This window comes from Coregonus lavaretus (genome assembly GCF_964263955.1).
Source record: "Coregonus lavaretus genome assembly, contig: HAP1_SCAFFOLD_447, whole genome shotgun sequence".
NCBI classification, from domain to species: domain Eukaryota; kingdom Metazoa; phylum Chordata; class Actinopteri; order Salmoniformes; family Salmonidae; genus Coregonus; species Coregonus lavaretus.
In genome coordinates this window covers 321549-339934 of record NW_028160250.1, presented here as the reverse complement: position 1 = coordinate 339934, position 18386 = coordinate 321549, and positions in this window count along the sequence as shown.

The window sequence follows — 18386 nt, the reverse complement described above, 5'->3', positions numbered from 1 at the left end:
GCCGTCATTCTGTTACCAAACTTCATCTGCACTGTTCTTCAAGGAAACATGTTTTTGTACAATTCTCTGTGGAAATTGCGAAAAGTATTCCTTGTGCATATACATTTAGTTGTATGGTTTGTTTAACTTTAAAATTTAAAGTGAAAAATCTAAGTCCCAGCATCACTCTGTTAACATGGAATTGCCCCCTCAAATCATTGCGAGTGAAGAGCAGACATCCAATTACTCTCATTAAATATTTTACAGAGAGCATGGCATGTTCTCTCTCCCCCACCCCCCACCTCTCTTTCTTGTCTGGTCTTCTTTAATCTCACATACATCTCTCTCCCACACCATCCTCCGCTCGATGTTCTCTTCCCCCCATCTCTCTCCCACACCATCCTCCGCTCCATGTTCTCTCCCCCCTCATCTCTCTCCCACACCATCCTCCGCTCCATGTTCTCTCTCCCCCCTCATCTCTCTCCCACACCATCCTCTGCTCCATGTTCTCTCCCCCCTCATCTCTCTCCCACACCATCATCTGATCCATGTTCTCGCCCCCCCATCTCTCTCCCACACCATCCTCCGCTCCATGTTCTCTCCTCCCTCATCTATCTCCCACACCATCATCCGCTCCATGTTCTCTCCCCCATCTCTCTCCCACACCATCCTCCGCTCCATGTTCTCTCCCCCTCATCTCTCTCCCACACCATCCTCCGCTCCATGTTCTCTCCCCCATCTCTCTCTCACACCATCATCCGCTCCATGTTCTCTCCCCCTCATCTCTCTCCCACACCATCCTCCGCTCCATGTTCTCTCCCCCCTCATCTCTCTCCCACACCATCCTCCGCTCCATGTTCTCTCCCCCCTCATCTCTCTCCCACACCATCCTCCACTCCATGTTCTCTCTCCCCCCTCATCTCTCTCCCACACCATCCTCTGCTCAATGTTCTCCCCCCCCCATCTCTCTCCCAACTATCCTCCGCTCCATGTTCTCTCCCCCATCTCTCTCCCACACCATCATCAACTCCATGTTCTCTCCCCCTTCATCTCTTTCCCACACCATCCTCCGCTCCATGTTCCTTCCCCCCTCATCTCTCTCCCACATCATCATCCGCTCCATGTTCTCTCCCCCATCTCTCTCCCACACCATCCTCCGCTCCATGTTCTCTCCCCCTCATCTCTCTCTCACACCATCATCCGCTCCATGTTCTCTCCATGTTCTCTCCAAAGCGATTTACCGTCATGAGTGCATACATTTGTTGTATGGGTAGTCCTGGGAATCGAACCATGCTTTATCAACAGAGCCATACGTGACAATGGACATTGATGGATGGAACATTGTAATAAAATAACCAGTATAATTACCCCTTGACAGCATAGGGCAACAGGTAGCCTAGTGGTAAGGGTGTTGGGCCAGTAACCAAAAGGTTGCTGGTTTGAATACACGAGCCGACAAGGTGAAACAAGCTGTTGATGTACCCTTCAGCAAGGCACTTAACCCTAATTTGCTCAAGGGCTGCTGTACTGCTATGGCTGACCCTGTAAAACAGCACATTTCACTGCAGCCATCCAGTGTATGTGACAATAAAACATATTTTTGAAATTAGGAGACGTCTATATTGAAAGCGTTGGATATATACTTCCACAATCGTGGAAGGCTTACCTAATGCATGAGGGAACATTTTAGGATGAGCCCCAATCAGAACTCAATAGTGAAAAGTGTAAAATCTTTCTTTGATAATTCATGTGGGAAGAGTGTTAATGATTTAGAGGGCACATATCACGCAAAGACGCCTGGCGCTGCCTACTAACAGAACATGTGGAGAGAGATAGAGATAGTCCCCCAGCCCTTCATTTGGAACCTTCCTTCCATATTTCTCTGGATTTATCATGGCCTGTCAAGGTCTGCCGGAGAGCTGTTTTCAGCGTGACACAAAGACACTGTCCAGCTGAGATGTGCTTCCTTCCTGCATTGGAATAAGATGTGCTTCCACCAGGCAGTGGCAAAGTGATATCAATTGTTTTAAAGTGATATTGGCAGATTAAAGTGATATTGGCAGATTAAAGACATATTGGCAGATTAAAGTGCATGAGATGATTGGGATTGTGAATTTGAGGAGAGAAGAGGCAGTTCATCACCCCCTGCTCTCTTCCACCCATGCACATACATGCACGCACGAGCGCACACACACACTTACACATCATGGGTGTCTACCCACATGTACATATTACCTCAACTACCTCAACTAGCCGGTGCCCCCACTCATTGACTCAGCACCGGTACCCCCCTGTATATAGCCTCCCTACTGTTATTTCAATTTACTTCTGCTCTTTTTTTCTCAACACTTTTTTGTTGTTGTTTTATTTTACTTTTTTATAAAAAAATAAATGCATTGTTGGTTAAGGGCTTGTAAGTAAGTATTTCACGGTAATGTCTACACCTGTTGTATTCGGCGCATGTGGCAAATAAAATTTGATTTGATTTGATTTGGCATTGTCTCATGAGATATGAAATGTTACGGCTCAGTAACAGCATAAATCTTTTCACCGTGGTCTGTTACCCTGACCCAAGGCTCCTCCCTATACTGGCTGTAGAATAGATAACCCGTCTTATCCAAGTACTCTGCTGTGGAGAACAAATTCACCAAATGTTATCTTCTCATTTTAATTCACAGTACAGGCATACATATGAATAGTAGGCCTACAATTTGCATGTGAATGTATGTTGAATAGAATGAACATTTACTTGAATCCGTGATGCATGGCAGAATTTCGACATGACTTAGTCAGATGCAAGACCTGGAAGTTTTTGCATTGGAATAAGCTGAAAGTGATGAAATGAGAAACAGATATGGAGATAAATAAGCCATTCATCACCCCAGAAGTGGGCCTATGTAGAATTTTTGCTTAATATACCTGACGTCAGGGTAAATTAGCAAGCTCTCTGTCTCAATACAGTGATGGTTCCCATAGAAATTCTTATGACCACCAGGCTAAAATAATTGTAATCTTTTCACACACCTCAATTAAACAACCTCTGAAAATGGAGACAAAATCGCTAATCCCATTGGGTCTTAATCCAGGAATCCATCGCCCTGACAATCACACAGTTTCTCAGTCACGGATTTGAACGCTTTCTCCCCTTCTCTCTGTTCATCTCCCTTCATCTCTTTTCCGGTTTTAGTCTCGCTTTCTCTTTGTTACATCCTCTCCAATTCTCCCTATCTCTGTATCCATAGTTTCTCAGTAATCTATGGATCAGGACAATTTATCAATCACAGGGGGGACATGACAGGAAAAGCATAAGCAGCCATAGTTGCCATAGTCCATACTGTATGTTGCAGCAATTCTACAAAACCAATAGCGGTCAATGGTGACTCTAGAATGCCTGCTGTGCGTTGATAGATTCATCCATTTCTTAAAGTCACTTCCTGGGAGATAAGGGTTTGTAATTTGTTGACGGAGAGCCAACGGTGAAAAACAGCAGGACATTTTTTACTTTTCCACGTTTTAACATATCGTCACTTTTATGAAAACTCCTCCAACTCGAGATTTGACAATCACTGCCTGTCACTGCGCAGGCAACAGTCATCTTGCATTATTGGATAAGTAGCTAAAGGCACTCAACGTGAGTTCCAATAGTTCCAAAGCCATATATCGAACAAACACAAAACTACTTCAAAAGACATTCTGTGAGGCTCCCTCTGGGAGTTAGGTGGGGTAAGACTTGGCTCTGTCTGGACGTCACCAGTTAGACCTGCCGCTGTCTGAACGTCTCGTGGTCACAGACAAGGAAAGCCTGGGTCTCAGTCTGTCTGTCTCCTGCTCTCCCAGTGTTAATAAAACGGACCGTTAAATCAGTGCATGATAACCAGAGCTGGGGTGCTAAACACAGGAGAAACACTAACACACTCTCAGTTATCCTGATTGTTACTGTAGTCAGATCTTATCCTGAATGTTACTGTAGTCAGATCTTATCCTGAGTGTTACTGTAGTCAGATCTTATCCTGAGTGTTACTGTAGTCAGATCTTATCCTGAGTGTTACTGTAGTCAGATCTTATCCTGAGTGTTACTGTAGTCAGATCTTATCCTGATTGTTACTGTAGTCAGATCTTATCCTGAGTGTTACTGTAGTCAGATCTTATCCTGAGTGTTGCTGTAGTGGGATCTTATCCTGAGTGTTACTGTAGTTAGATCTTATCCTGAGTGTTGCTGTAGTGAGATCTTATCCTGAGTGTTACTGTAGTCAGATATTATCCTGAGTGTTTGTTACTGTAGTCAGATCTTATCCTGAGTGTTAGTTACTGTAGTCAGATCTAATCCTGAGTGTTAGTTACTGTAGTCAGAACTAATCCTGAGTGGTAGTTACTGTAGTCAGATCTTGTGTGTTAGTTACTGTAATCAGATATTATCCTGAGTGTTACTGTAGTCAGATATTACATTTTAGTCACTTATCCAGAGCGATTTACAGGAGTAATTAGGGTTATGTGCTTTGCTCAAGGGCACTTCAACAGACTTTTCAACTAGTTGGTTTGGGGATTCAAAACAGCGACCTTTCGGTTACTGGCCCATCGCTCTAAGCCACTAGGCTACCTGCTGCCCTATTATCCTGATTGTTACTGTAGTCAGATTAATCATTGGAACTTCCACAGAGGAGTCTGAAGGGGATAAAATATCTAAACACACTGGCAATAGCAGCCCACTCCTACTCTCACACCCTCTAGTCTACACAAGGGTAAAAATAGACCTACTTGAGGGTTATAACTGATTCGATTCCAACTTCCGTGATAGACTGAGACAGATTGCTACACAGAATAATTTCTTATATAAAAAGAACAGAAATAATCACATATCATGGTGGGCAGAAGAGCCTTTCTTTTGTAGACACAGCTGGCATAAGATGGAACCCCCCATGGCCCCCTTATCCACCTGGGGCAGTAGTGACTGAGATACAGCCCACATCAGCATACAGTATATCGTCTCCATTCTCTATGGAAGGAACTCAGGTGGCCTAGATTTCTCTGGACTCATCCCAATTTCCCCAGGCAGTGAGCAGTATATTGTACATTAGCAGGGAGAGAATGTGTTTGAATGGCAGAGTGTCAGGTTCCAAACAATAGAGTGGACTGGTTTGATTAAGTAGACTGATTCCACTGTATCCCTGTGTAGCTCAGTTGGTAGAGCATGGCACTTGCAACGCCAGGGTTGTGGGTTCGATTCCCACGGGGGGCCAGTATGAAAATGTGTGCACTAACTGTAAGTCGCTCTGGATAAGAGCGTCTGCTGAATGACTAAAAATGTGAGTGTTTGAGCTTTATGAACAGAAGATAACAAGTTCTGGATAAGGACAAGGTTCTTAAGGTGTAGCTGAGGAAAGTTGTCAGAGGGATGACAATAGCAATGTAGTGGATGTAAGCTAGAACCAGACAGATGGATAGCTACAGACAGATGGATAGCTATGGATAGCTACAGACAGATGGATAGCTACAGACAGATTGATAGCTACAGACAGATGGATAGCTACAGACAGATTGATAGCTACAGATTGATGAAGTGAAAAACTAGACAGATAGTGTCCCAGACAGACACATTGTCCTCTCGTATCCGCTTACGGACACAGAAGCAGAGATTATCTTCCCCAAACTCTCCGATCTGTCTGGCGGTTTGTGCCCAGAGGTTGGGATTACAGTATTGTCTCTGCACCTCCCACTACTGCAGTCACAATCAACACATTAAGCTTTCTCAGCCCTCCAAGTCTTCCAGCAGCACTGTTTGGCAAACTTTCTGTGGTGGCTCAATAGCTGCAGCCCGGCAGTTGACTAGAAAGCTCCCCCACGGATGTGGTGGTCCTCTGTAGCTCAGCTGGTAGAGCACGGCGCTTGTAACGCCAAGGTAGTGGGTTCGATCCCCGGGACCACCCATACACAAAAATGTATGCACGCATGACTGTAAGTCGCTTTGGATAAAAGCGTCTGCTAAATGGCATATTATTATATTATATTATTAGAATCCTATGTAGGGCCTATCCCGCGGAGTGTAACAACAGCTTCTAATCTCCAAATGTATATTCTCCACACCCTAGCTCTCTCAACATTTCAAGACTTGGTTAATGGACCATTTTCAGGCTTAACTCTCTACCTTCAAAGTCATTTCATTGAATTTTAATTTACTAGGTAAGGTTGATAAAATCCTAAAACTCTGTATTCCTGCAGTTTCCTGCAGCCCTCCCAATTATAGACCATTGATCCACAACCCTAAACTCCTTGAATGTTCATGTAGTTGCATGATTGAAACTGTTTAGATAAATGGTCAAAATGTGCTGTCTATATTCTTATCTAATATATTATTCACACTTTCAATAGCCTATACCACACACACAGCTACCGGATCAATAATTCATTTCTACAGGCTCAAGTGTATGAGATATTTATTGCCCACCAAAGTGTGTTGTATCAATATCTCCTCTGGCAAGTCAAACACAATGTACTGTTCTTTATTTAATAATGCTGGCGTGTAAGGTTAAACATTCTGCTTTGTGCACAGAAGAATTCCCGGGAAACAAACCAACACACGCTCATAAAAAGACAATTGACACACTGCTGCACTTTCAGAACAGGACAACCACCAATATGTCCAAAGTGAGTGAAGGATCTATGGTGTAGCAGCCTACGATAGTTCAGTGTGTTTGTAATTTTGTTTATTTGTATTCTATTGTGTTTTGTAAATTGTGTGCATGCAGGGCTCCCATGGCCTCAATGAGACTCCATGTTAAAATGAAGGTAAAATAATCCTGCTGTTTCAATGGAGGAATGCATCAGTGTAACGCAGTTGAATCGTGGTATTCCAGACCTCCTTTCAACCCTTTTTCTGGGTCAAATTCAGAATTACTAGTCTTGGCCTGCATTTTCTGCACATGCACCTGACCTCTGACCAGGGGAGGATTTCATTTCTTCCTGATACGGGAACCTCCTATTATGTGAACGCACATTTTTATTGTATTTTTTTTAATGGGCCTAATCATAGAATGATATATAGAATCCCTATTACTTTAATAGGATTCCTATGTGCCTAATAGTAAAGATGTGTCATTTAACTTTTAAAAGGGGAAAGGGGGATACCTAGTCAGTTGCACAACTGAATTCATTCAACCGAAATGTGTCTTCTGCATAACCCAACCCCTCTGAATCAGAGAGGTGCGGGGGGATGCCTTAATCGACATCCACGTCAGCAGTTGTTGTTGGAGGTTAACTGCCTTTCTTAATGTGGCATGAACACAACCAGTCATGATGTTTTCATCTGACTGTCAAACAATTACTTCAAAAGGCTCATGTAGCAACTAGCTCTCACAGTCTCACGTCAGGCCCTCGATTTAGCTAGAGGGAGCGAGTGAAGAACTTTGATCACTTGTGGAGTTGATATGACCCACAATTCAATGCAAAGTGTAGTCACGTGTCAAACTCCAGTAGCCGCGAAGTGTCATATTTAATCAACACGGCTGCATTTTCGGCATGTGAGGCAAAATTATGATGCTAGCTTGCTAAGAAAAATATATACAGTTTGGACACACCTACTCATTCAAGGGTTTTTGTTCTTCTGTAGAATAATAGTGAAGACATCAAAACTATGAAATAACAAATATGGAATCATGTAGTAACCAAAAAAGTGTTAAACAAATCAAAATATATTTTATATTTGAGATTCTTCAAATAGCCACCCTTTGCCTTGATGACAGCTTTGCACACTCTTTGCATTATCTCAACCAGCTTCATGAGGTAGTCACCTGGAATGCATTTCAATTAACAGGTGTGCCTTCTTAAAAGTTAATTTGTGGAATTTCTTTCCTTCTTAATGCGTTTGAGCCAATCAGTTGTGTTGTGACAAGGTAGTGGGGGTATACAGAAGATAGCCCTATTTGGTAAAAGACCAAGTACATATTATGGCAAGAACAGGTCAAATAAGCAAAGGGAAACGACGTCAGTCAATCCGGAAAATTTCAAGAACTTTGAAAGTTTCTTCAAGTGCAGTCGCAAAAACCATCAAGCGCTGTGATGAAACTGGCTCTCATGAGGACCGCCACAGGAATGGAAGACCCAGAGTTACCTCTTTGTGAGACGCGGTGTGGGTGAACGGATGATCTCCGCATGTGTATTTCCCACCGTAAAGAATGGAGGAGGAGGTGTTATGGTGTGGGGGTGCTTTGCTGGTGACTCTGTCTGTGATTTATTTAGAATTCAAGGCACACTTAACCAGCATGGCAACCACAGCATTCTGCAGCGATACGCCATCCCATCTGGTTTGGGCTTAGTGGGACTATCATTTGTTTTTCAACAGGACAATGACCCAACACACCTCCAGGCTGTGTAAGGGTTATTTGACCAAGAAGGAGAGTGATTGAGTGCTGCATCAGATGACCTGGCCTCCACAATCCCCCAACCTCAACCCAATTGAGATGGTTTGGGATGAGTCGGACCGCAGAGTGAAGGAAAAGCAGCCAACAAGTGCTCAGCATATGTTGGAACTCCTTCAAGACTGTTGGAAAATCATTCCAGGTGAAGCTGGTTGAGAGAATGCCAAGAGTGTGCAAAACTGTCATCAAGGCAAAGAAAGGGTGGCTATTTGAAGAATCTCAAATAAAAAATAAATGTTGATTTGTTTAACACTTTTGTGGTTATAACTTGATTCCATATGTGTTAATTCATAGTGTTGATGTCTTCACTATGATTCTACAATGTAGAAAATAGTAAAAATAAAGAAAAACCCTTGAATGAGTAGGTGTGTCCAAACTTTTGAATGGTACTGTAGATTACATTGATTTTAGCGTTGGCAAATGGGAATGACGCTCAAATTGGTGTAGTCTCAAGGTGAGGAGCCCATAAAACGTAGCTAACTTCATAAACAATTCTGAAATGTATTGGAATAAATTACCAAACTATAAAACTAGCTATCCAGCTATGGGTAACTGTAGCTAGCTACCTGACATGAGTGTTTGCTAGCTAGGTTAGCTTGCTAGGTACATTAATAGTTTTAGGTTGGTTGTTATTAAGCTCAACTTCAAGATTTCCACCAAGGACGTTGCCTCTCCGATCATCACTCTCCCTCGCTTGGGCAAGGGACATTTAAGGTACACCCGGATGTGACGATGTAAAACGTAATTCAAGGGCTGAGGGTTTAGGGCCGAGGGCTGTCTACTTTGCATTTGGACTGCAGCCATAGACTAAACAGGTGAATCCAGGTGAAAGCTATGATCCCTTATTGATGTCACTTGTTACATCCAGTAAACATGTTAAAGAAGGATTTTTAAGCCTTGAGACAATTGAGACATGGATTGAATCCGGAGTGAGAACCATGGCGGTTTTTCCCCCTCCATCCCCTAATTAGCATGCCACGCTGTGGAGTTGACTCAGCATACATGCCTGGCTGTCTGAGTTCATCTCACTAATGCTGTGCAATTTAACAAACATCTGCAGAGCCCAGACATGTCAGGGGGCAGGCGACTCAAACAACATCAAAGAGACAAGGCAGACCCCCTCAGCACAGTTAACAAGCAGCATACCTTGAGCTGTTTCTCCCTAGAATAGGCTACGTTACATATATCGGAAGTGACAGGTAGAGAAGCAAAATGGTGTTGGAACTTCGTAATTAAGCTCCAAGGGAGATTCCCCCAGCCCCCCCAAAAATACAGCATAGAATGTTATTGTAGATAGTTTGCTGCTGTCAAGTTGAAAGAGGAAGACTGCATTGCTACTGTATGTGTTATGCTGTTTTGGTGATTAGCTCTTATTTAGTCTCAGTCATCTTAGACATTTATATGGTGTTGTTGAGTTAGATTTGTTAAGGTTTCCCTTCAGAGGATACGTTACGCACAATTACTCTTCTTTTATCTCTCTCTCTCTCTCTCTCTCTCTCTCTCTCTCAATTTTTCAATTCAATTCAATTTAAGGGCTTTATTGGCATGGGAAACGTATGTTAACATTGCTAAAGCAAGTGAAGTAGATAGTAAACAAAAGTGAAATAAACAATAAATATTAACAGTAAACATTACACTCAGAAGTTTCAAAAGAATAAAGACATTTCAAATGTCATATTATGTATAATACAGTGTTGTAACAATGTGCAAATAGTTAAAGTACAAATGGGAAAATAAATAAACATAAATATGGGTTGTATTTACAATGGTGTTTGTTCTTCACTGGTTGCCCTTTTCTTGTGGCAACAGGTCACAAATCTTGCAGCTGTGATGGCACACTGTGGTTTTTCACCCAGTAGATAAGGGAGTTTATCAAAATTGGGTTTGTTTTCGAATTCTTTGTGGATCGCTGTAATTTGAGGGAAATATGTGTCTCTAATATGGTCATACATTTGGCAGGAGGTTAGGAAGTGCAGCTCAGTTTCCACCTCATTTTGTGGGCAGTGTGCACATAGCCTGTCTTCTCTTGAGAGCCAGGTCTGCCTACGGCGGCCTTTCTCAATAGCAAGGCTATGCTCACTGAGTCTGTACATAGTCAAAGCTTTCCTTAAGTTTTGGTCAGTCACAGTGGTCAGGTATTCTGGAGAATCCAGTGGGTTCTGGTAGTCTTTAATAGTTGATTCTAAGATTTGCATTTGATCATGTATATATTTTTTGCTGTTTGTTCTCTGTTATAGGGCCAAAAAGATTGGAGAAGTGGTTTACCCATACATCTCTGTTTTGGATAGATAGCTCTTCGTGTTGTTGTTTGTTTAGTGTTTTCCAATTTTCCCAGAAGTGGTTAGAGTCTATGGATTCTTCAATTACATTGAGCTGATTTCTGACATGCTGTTCCTTCTTTTTCCGTAGTGTATTTCTGTATTGTAGGCTCAGGTTTTCTGGGTCTCTATGTTTTTGGTTGGAAAGGTTTCTCAATTTCTTTCTTAGGTTTTTGCATTCTTCATCAAAGCATTTATCACTGTTGTTACTTGTCTTTGGTTTTCTGTTAGAGATTTTTAGATTTGATAGGGAAGCGGAGAGGTCAAATATACTGTTTAGGTTTTCTACTGCCAAGTTTACACCTTCACTATTACAGTGGAACGTTTTGTCCAGGAAGTTGTCTAGAATGGATTGAATTTGTTGTTGCCTAATTGTTTTTTGGTAGGTTTCAACACTACTTTCCTTCCATCTATAGCATTTCTTAATATTATTCAATTCCTTTGGCATTGATGCCTCATGATTGAGTATTGCTCTGTTCAAGTAGACTGTGATTTTGCTGTGGTCTGATAGGGGTGTCAGTGGGCTGACTGTGAACGCTCTGAGAGACTCTGGGTTGAGGTCAGTGATAAAGTAGTCTACAGTACTACTGCCAAGAGATGAGCTATAGGTGTTCCCTTCCATAGGAGTCCCCTCGAAGCCTACCATTGACTATGTACATACCCAGTGTGCGACAGAGCTGCAGGAGTCGTGACCCGTTTTTGTTGGTTATGTTGTCGTAGTTGTGCCTAGGGGGGCATATGGGGGGGGGGAATGCTGTCACCTCCAGGTAGGTGTTTGTCCCCCTGTGTGCTGAGGGTGTCAGGTTCTTGTCCAGTTCTGGCATTTAGGTCGCCACAGACTAGTACATGTCCCTGGGTCTGGAAATGATTGATTTCCCCCTCCAGGATGGAGAAGCTGTCTTCATTAAAGTATGGGGATTATAGTGGGGGGATATAGGTAGCACACAGGAGGACATTTTTCTCTGTTGAGATAATTTCCTTTTGAATTTCTAACCAAATGTAAAATGTTCCTGTTTTGATTAATTTAATAGAGTGAATTAGGTCTGCTCTATACCAAATTAGCATACCCCCTGAGTCCCTTCCCTGTTTCACACCTGGTAGTTTGGTGGATGGGACTACCAGCTCTCTGTAACCTAGAGGGCAACCAGTGGGTCCGTCTCCTCTATACCATGTTTCTTGTAGGATGACAATGTCTGTATTTCCGATTTCTTTGGTGAAGTCCAGATTCCTGCTCTTTAGGCCAAAGGCAGATGACCTCAGGCCTTGGATATTCCAGGATGAAATAGTGAAGGCTTTGTGTTGCATAAAGTGTCTAATATTGTTGGTTGTGTGGTTTGGCCTCAGGCCAGTAATTGTGAGCAGAGTCTCTCTCTCTCTCTCTCTCTCTCGCTCTCGCTCTCGCTCTCGCTCTCGCTCTCGCTCTCGCTCTCGCTCTCGCTCTCTCTCTCGCTGTCTATCTGTCTGTCTCTCTCTCTCTCTCTCTCTCTCTCTCTCTCTCTCTCTCTCTCTCGCTGTCTATCTGTCTGTCTGTCGCTCTCTCTCTCTGTCTATCTGTCTCTCTCTCTCTCATTTGGCCTGTGGCTCTTATTATTATGCATGCAGACACACAAACATCTTTCTCTTTTATGTGGGAATACCGTATTTTCTACGCAATTAAAGCTTTACTGTGTTGATGTATCCATGGGGAAGACTTCTAGGTAAAGAGATAAGGGGCTCAATTGAATCCGTATCGTAGGAAGATCCGCGTTGAAATGTAAAGGTAATTTCTGATTTAGTCGACATACGCAGCGTTTTCCATGAATGCAGTCTCAGCGAACGCGAGAACGTTGAATTATAATTTCAGTCGAGCTATAACGCGGCTCTTCCACAATACTTCTGCGATACGGATTAAATCCAGCCCAAGATCATTATTTCTGTTAACATCTCGCTGATGATACTGCAGGTCACAGGTCAGAGAAACCGACACTGATAGAATGTGACAGAGGAAAGTAGTATGGAGGTGACATGACAGGGAACTAGTATGGAGAGCATGGGACAGGACGTATTTGGGGAATACACAAAATGAGATGGATTCATATAGTAACCAATTATGTCAGTCCAGCTTGCTAGCTAGAACACCTCAGAACACCTCAGATGAATTAACCTTAGCTAATAATAGCCTAGCTGAGGTGATCCAGTGTTTTGTTTGAATGATCTAAGGTGCCTAACCACTGGACACAAACTGGTTGAATCAACATTGTTTCAACATAATATGTAAACGTATTCTGACATGGAATCTACTGTAGTACACTATGCTGTAGTACACTATACCATACTGTAGTAGATTATACTATAGTACACTATACTGTAGTAGACTATAGTATAGTAGACTTTACCATACTGTAGTAATATGCCATTTAGCAGACGCTTTTATCCAAAGCGACTTACAGTCATGCGTGCATACATTTTTTTGGTGTATGGGTGGTCCCGGGGATCGAACCCACTACCTTGGTGTTACAAGCGCCGTGCTCTACCAGCTGAGCTACAGAGGACCACGAGTAGACTATAATGTAGTAGACTATACCATACTGTAGTAGATTATACTGTAGTAGATTATACTGTAGCAGACTATACTGTAGTAGACTATACAATACTGTAGTAGACTATACTGTAGTAGGCTATACTATACTGTAGTAGACTATACTGTAGTAGACTATACTATACTGTAGTATACTATACTGTAGTAGGCTATACTATACTGTAGTAGACTATACTGTAGTAGGCTATACTATACTGTAGTAGACTATACTGTAGTAGACTATACTATACTGTAGTATACTATACTGTAGTAGGCTATACTATACTGTAGTAGACTATACTGTAGTAGACTATACTATACTTCAGTAGACTATACTGTAGTAGACTATACTGTAGTAGACTATACTATACTGTAGTAGACTATACTGTAGTAGGCTATACTGTAGTAGACTATACTATACTGTAGTAGACTATACTGTAGTAGGCTATACTGTAGTAGACTATACTATACTGTAGTAGACTATACTGTAGTAGACTATACTGTAGTAGACTATACTATACTGTAGTAGACTATACTGTAGTAGACTATACTGTAGTAGACTATACTATACTGTAGTAGACTATACTGTAGTAGACTATACTGTAGTAGACTATACTATACTGTAGTAGACTATACTGTAGTAGGCTATACTGTAGTAGACTATACTATACTGTAGTAGACTATACTTCAGTAGACTATACTGTAGTAGGCTGTAATGTAGTAGACTATACTGTAGTAGACTATACTATACTTCAGTAGACTATACTGTAGTAGGCTGTAATGTAGTAGACTATACCATACTGTAGTATATTATACTGTAGTAGACTATACTATACTATAGTAGACTTTACCATACAGTAGTATGGCCTCCTGTAGCTCAGTTGGTAGAGCATGGTGCTTGCAATGCCAGGGTTGTGGGTTCGTTTCCCACGGGGTGCCAGTATGAAAAATTTATGCACTCACTAACTGTAAGTCGCTCTGAATAAGAGCGTCTGCTAAATGACGTAAATGTAGTAGATTTTACTGTAGTAGATTATACTGTAGTAGAGTATACAGTTGTAGGCTGTGCTGTAGTAGACTATACTATACTATAGTGGTCCACCCACACAGACAGTGTGGTGAAGAAGGCGCAACGGAGTCTCTTCAACCTCAGGAGGCTGAAGAAATTCGGCTTGGCACCTAAAACTCTCACAAACTTTTACAGATGCACAATTGAGAGCATCCTATCGGGATGTATAACCGCCTAGTACGGCAACTGCACTGCCCGCAACCACAGGGCTCTCCAGAGGGTGGTGCGGTCTGCCGAACGCATTACCGGGGGCAAACTACCCGCCCTCCAAGACTCCTACAGCACCCGATGTCACAGGAAGGCCGAAAAGATCATCAAGGACATCAACCACCTGACCCGAGGCGAGGTCAATACAGGTGCATCAAAGCTGGGACCGAGAGAATGAAAAACAGCTTCTATCTCAAGACCATCAGACTGTTAAATAGCCATCACTAGCACATTAGAGGCTGCTGCTGCCTATTGAAATCACTGGCCACTTTAAGAAATGGAACACTAGTCATTTTAATAATGTTTACATATCTTGCACTACTCATCTCATATGTATATACTGCATTATATTCTATAATATTCTTCTGTATCTTAGTCCATGCCGCTCTGTCATTGCTTGTCCATATATGTATATATTCTTCAATTCCATTCCTTACTAGTTTTGTGTGTATTTGGGTATATGTTGTGAAATTGTTAGATATTACTTGTTAGATATTACTGCACTGTCGGAGCTAGAAGCACAAGCATTTCGCTACACCCGCTATAACATCTGCTAAACACGTGTATGTGACAAATAACATTTGATTTGATTTGATTTGTAGTAGATTATACTGTAGTAGAATATACTGTAGTAGATTATACTGTTGCAGACTATACTGTAGCAGGCTATACTGTAGCAGACTATACAATACTGTAGTAGACTATACAATACTGTAGTAGACTATACTGTAGTACACTATACTGTAGTACACTATACTGTAGTAGACTATACTGTAGTAGACTATGCTGTAGTATACTATACTGTAGTAGACTATACAATACTGTAGTAGACTATACTGTAGTAGAATATACAGTAGTAGACTATACAATACTGTAGTAGACTATTCAATACTGTAGTAGACTATACTGTAGTAGACTGTACCATACTGTAGTAGACTATACTGTAATATACTAAACTGTAGTATACTATACAGTAGAAGGCTATACTGTAGTAGACTATACAATACTGTAGTAGACTATACTGTAGTAGAATATACAGTAGTAGACTATACAATACTGTAGTAGACTATTCAATACTGTAGTAGACTATACTGTAATATACTAAACTGTAGTATACTATACTGTAGTAGACTATACTGTAGTAGACTATACTATACTGTAGTAGACTATACTGTAGTAAACTATACTATACTGTAGTAGACTATACTAAACTGTAGTAGACTATACTAAACTGTAGTATATTATGCTGTAGTAGACTATACTGTAGTAGAATATACTAAACTGTAGTAGACTATACTAAACTGTAGTATACTATGCTGTAGTAGGCTATACTGTAGTAGACTATACTGTAGTAGACTATACTGTAGTAGACTATACAATACTGTAGTGGACTATACTGTAGTAGACTATACTGTAGTAGACTGTACTGTTGTAGACTATACTGTAATATACTAAACTGTAGTATACTATACTGTAGTAGACTATACTGTAGTGGACTATACTATACTGTAGTAGACTATACTAAACTGTAGTAGACTATACTAAACTGTAGTATACTATGCTGTAGTAGGCTATACTGTAGTAGACTATACTATACTGTAGTAGACTATACTATACTGTAGTAGACTATACTAAACTGTAGTAGACTATACTAAACTGTAGTATACTAAACTGTAGTATACTATACTGTAGTATACTATACTGTAGTATACTATACTGTAGTAGACTATGCTATACTTCAGTAAACTATACTGTAGTAGGATATACTGTAGTAGGCTATACTGTAGAATACTATACCATACTGTAGGATATTATACTGTAGTAGGAAATAATGTACTAGACTATACTGTAGTAGACTATACAATACTTCAGTAGACTATACTGTTGTAGACTATACCATACTGTAGTAGACTATGATATACTGTAGTAGACTATCCTATACTTTAGTAGACTATACTATAGTAGACTACACTGTAGTCGGCTATACTATACTTCAGTAGACTATATTGTGGTAGGCTATATTTTAGTAGACTATACTATACTTCAGTAGACTATACTGTAGTAGACTATACTGTAGTAGAATATACTGTAGTAGGATATACTGCAGTAGGCTATACTGTTTTATAAACTGGGTCGTTCGAGCCCTGAATGCTGACTGGCTGACAGCCAGGGTATATCAGACCGTATATCACAGGTATGACAAAACATTTATTTTTACTGCTCTAATTACATTACGTTGGTAACCAGTTGATAATAGCAATAAGGCACCTCTGGGGTTTGTGGTATATTGCCAATATACCACGGTTAAGGGCTGTGTCCAGGCACTCTGCGTTGCGTCATGCGTATGAACAGTCCTTAGCCGTGGTATAATGGCCATATTCCACACCCACTTGGGCCTTATTGCTTAAGTAGACTATATTGTAGTAAGATATACTGTAGTAGACTATACTGTAGTAGACTATACTGTAGTAGAATATACTGTAGTAGACTATACTGTAGTAGACTATACTGTAGTAGACTATATTGTAGTAAGATATACTGTAGTAGACTATACTGTAGTAGACTATACTGTAGTAGACTATACTGTAGTAGACTATACTGTAGTAGATTATACTGTAGTAGACTATACTGTAGACCTGACAAGACTAAAGGACAGAGCTGCCATCTTTAGTTGTAACCAATCAGAGCTCAGAAGTCATTGCTCTTATACATGACAGGCTTAAATCCCAGGTAGAGATTTAAGGCTTTAGCGACTTATCATTACGCTTAATAATATCATCATTTTATTCTCTGCAAAGCTCCTGTGAATAATTTTAATAACTTTATTCCATTATTTCAAATCCTAACAATCAAGGAAAAGTGTGGGTTACCTGACTTATTGCACATCATGGCGACAGTGGGAGGATAGCTTTGTGAATGCTAGGCTTAATCCTCACCTACACAGTCCAACTGAATCAAATGAAAACCTTGTACCTTTAGACCTGAGCCCTTTTCGCCACATAGAAATTCTCTGCCCTCTAAGCCCTTTAAATCCCTCTCAGTCACCGTTAATATTGGTTCTTACAGTCTGTCTGGCCCCTAAAGCTTTCCACTAAATGACTTACAGTGGAATCTCATCTCTCCAGCTAAACTGTGACCTGCCTTTCCTTCTGTTAGATGGGGCTTCATTCAGTTTGCCGGCGTAATTGAAAAGAGCCGAAAGCAACGTCCCTCCTAGATGTATCATAAGGCACTACACCACGAAGACTGTCTCTGTCTCACTCTGGCACAATGGACTCTTTAGCAGTGCCGGAGTCTCCATTTTTCCTCTGCCTTGTCTCGGGGTGACTGCGCTGAGAACATACATGTACAGCTTAATTGGAAGTAAATTGAGTTTAGACACCTTGAGAATTGATTGTATCTCTGATACAGGACATTTTGTTGTTGTGTTTTCACCCTCTGTAAAGAATCAAACAATATACATTACCATTCAAAAGTTTGGGGTCACTCAGAAATGTCCTTGTTTCCTTGAAAACATACATGAAATGAGTTTGAATAGGAAATATAGCAACATGCATAGGAAATGTAGTCATTGATAAGGTTAGAAATAATGATTTTTAATATAAATAATAATTGTGTCCTTCAAACTTTGCTTTCGTCAAAGAATCCTCCATTTGCAGCAATTACAGCCTTGCAGACCTTTGGCATTCTAGTTGTCAATTTGTTGAGGTAATCTGAAGAGATTTCACCCCATGCTTCCTGAAGCACCTCCCACAAGCTGGATTGGCTTGATGGGCACTTCTTACGTACCATACGGTCAAGCTGCTCCCACAACAGCTCAGTAGGATTGAGATCCAGTGACTGTT